The sequence below is a fragment of the Nanorana parkeri genome, unplaced genomic scaffold (genome assembly GCF_000935625.1).
Source record: "Nanorana parkeri isolate BGI_ZX_2015 unplaced genomic scaffold, ASM93562v1 scaffold552, whole genome shotgun sequence".
In the NCBI taxonomy this organism is placed as follows: Eukaryota; Metazoa; Chordata; class Amphibia; order Anura; family Dicroglossidae; genus Nanorana; species Nanorana parkeri.
Window position 1 is genome coordinate 320,345 of NW_017306820.1, and position 3,311 is coordinate 323,655.

Sequence of the window (3,311 nt, forward strand, 5' to 3'; positions counted from 1 at the left end):
GGGGGGGGGGGGGGGGGGATTGTTGCTTGAGCGTTAATAATAACTCTCAAGCAACCAGATACTACAGTTATTCGGCATCTACCCATCCCCATGAGTGCCGCATAACTTGGAGTTTACTGTATATATACAGTACACAGCATCATTTTCAGGTATGTTTTTTATATATATACGCTAAGGCCTCATTCACACTGCCACGCATATACGCGCGTATGTGCGTATTGTACCATATGCAACATATGCAAAGAAATGGCTCCATACACATAGCCGCGTATGGAGCCGTATATTTGTGTAGCGTAAAAATGCGCAAAAACCGAATGGAACAGAGATGCGTCCGGGCAACGCATTTCTGCGTATTTTACACGCATACGCATGTTTACGCATATATACACGTGTATATGCACATACGTGCGTACAGTTCATTAAAATGTCTATTAGGAACGATGCATTCTGGGAAGGCAAATAGTTCACGCATATACGCACATACGCTCGTATATACGCGCATATATACGCTCGTATATACACATATACAATTTTGCTCTTGCGTTGTGTCTGAAGAAACTCCCACTACAGGCTGCTGCTAATTTCATGGGAGTGGCTTAGCGTTGTCAACCTGAACAGGAAGTGCTGTTACTGGCAGGATGTCACGATCTGGGATCAGGCTCGGAGTCCAGTAGCTGAAGCAGCAGGCAATTCGTAGTATAACAGGCCGGGTTCGGTACACAGGCAGACGGTGGTGGTGGAGGAGCAGGCAGAAGCGTAGTCAGAGGTCAAGCCGAGGTCAGTAGCCAAAGGTATCAGATATGAAGTGGAAGATGATGAGAGTAGTTGGTGAATCAGCAGCCAAAGGTCGGTACATGGGTAGCACTATGAGCAGATTGTATCACAGGAGGAGCAAGGAAGCAAGATATTGGCAGGAGCACAAAAATCTGGCAAACAGGAAGTGCAGAGGCGTGGCTTAAATAGGAAGTTCAAGGGAGGAGCAAGGAATTCACAGTTCAGCAGAAACTAGATTTACCTGAGGATTATACAGGAGATCAGGCAAGGAGCTATCCAAGGTTCTAAGGTGGCTCAGCAGGTAGAACCACCACCAGCTGTAGCAGAGGCCCTGGGTTCAGGTTCAGATCCAGTTCCTGAGACAGGATCACCAGGTCAGAAACTCTTTAGCACAAAGTATTAATTGCTTAAGAAAACTGAATAGAGCGAGAGACGATGCTGAACACAATGAAAGTAGATTTCGGGTTAACATACACTTTACACAAATTTAATAAGTTTATTTAAAAGATCTTTCTGTTCACACGGTGATAAAGCCGAGGCTGAGATTTAATAGCCGAGTTTTACTTTTAATTCCGTCTCATAACCGAATGAAATTTTTACTCTTTGTATTAGCGCAGATAACTCCATCTAAACCCTCCGTAATATCATGTAATTACCGCCCGTGCTCGGTATAAATACAATTAATACATCGTTAATGCTCCTGTCGTCGTATTTTATTCCGGCGCATCGCCTGCGAGTCATGGAAACCAAAACTTCTTTTAGGTTAGAGTTTGTTTTTATTCTTTTTCGTTAAGAATAACACGTTGGGATAACATCCGAAGAGTTGTGCCAATCCTTTCCTTTGCTGCTTCGCATTAATATAGTTTGTTACAATAAACAAAACAAAAGAATCCATGAAGAAATAAACTTTTTTTCCCCCACACACATTTAGTACAGAGGATCATAGTAAGTGACGTGTGTCAGTGTCTTGTTTAGGAGTCTTTACATTGAATTTTGGTTTAAAGGAACACTATTAGGATCTACACTGAGTGTCCAGATTATTATGACCCCCCCATCAGTACTTCGTTGGGCCGCCTGGTGACTCCGCGAGATGGTGAAAGGTGAGGCGAGGAATCTGACACTGCACTGTTGCCCTTCTGTTGTCTTGTACCAGTCTTGCCACTCTCTGTTCTGCCCTAACATTGACTAGTCGCTGACGGCCACAATCGCACGTTCAGACCCAGATTTTCGGCTGACAGTCCGGTCTTTAAACACTTTAACAATGAGCTGCTCTTGAACATTTAACGAATTCTGCTGTTTTGCTGATACTCGCTCCATGGCTCCGAGCGCCAACAATCATCCCACGTTCAAAGACTGTTAAATCGCGTTGTTTCCCCGTATCTTCAGAAACAAATCACTTCTACTGTCGTGGTAAACAACTTGCTTCCCTATTTATAATGGTCTGGCCCTCTAGCAACTTCAGCGCCAAATTATAGCTAATTTGCCTACAAACGTCAGGTGGTCATAATATTCTGGCCACTCAGGGTATATGCAGTATACGGGTATATATAAAGCTTTAATGTGATATTGAAGTCAAAAGGTTTTAAACTATGAGGTGAGTGACAATCACTCACCTCATAGTTCGAGCCGACCTGTGACAATGAAACTGTCACAGGTCGGCTCAATAGATCGGGAAGTGAGGGAACACATATCATCGCTCGCTCACTTCTCGATCCTGTCCCTGCAGAGAGCCGTGACTGTCACTCACGGCTCCCTGCAGGGATTCCCCCTCTCCCCGATCCTCCAGCACTGACTGCCGGAACGAAAGGGGGCGGGTACAGCTGGCTCTGCCTCTAGATAGGCAGAGCCAGCTGTCACTCATGCAGCTGGGTGGATCCAGACAGTAATGTCGGGATCCTTCCCGGCTGCGGCGGTCTCAGTATACTGCAAGCTGTATCTCACGATATACTGAGCTTTGGGTCACGGGAGAACACTAGTTTGTGTCCTCCCGTGGCCCTGGGGAGAACTATGGGGAAAAACACTGACCCCATAGTTCTCATTTAATGAAGAAAGAAACTTTTTCCACCAGACATTTAGTACAGAGGATCATAGCAAGGGACGCGTGTCAGTGTCTTGTTTCGGAATCTTTACATTTAATTTCGGTTTAAAGGAGCACTATGGGGATCTATATACAGTATACAGGTATATACAGCTTCAATGTGATTTTGAAGTCAAAAGGTTTTTAAGCTTTTTTAGATGCTGATAAAACCACTTACAATGGATGCTGCTCCTTGAGGTTTAAAAGTTTTAGGGGGCTATTCAAAAAGGAGCCGAAGGATCCAACCGCAGCTTCGGCTGATCCTTCGGCTCTCTTAGGTTGCTGGAGCCCTTCTGTTCAGTCGAACCGACCGGCTGCTGTGCGGGTTATTCACAATAGCTTGTACATCGGCCAAGCGGCTCAGTCGAGCCAAAGGCATTTGCTTCGGCACAACTGAGCCGAAGTATCAGCCGAAGCGGGGTTAAAATGTTAAAAGCGCTCCATCCATAGGAGTTATACA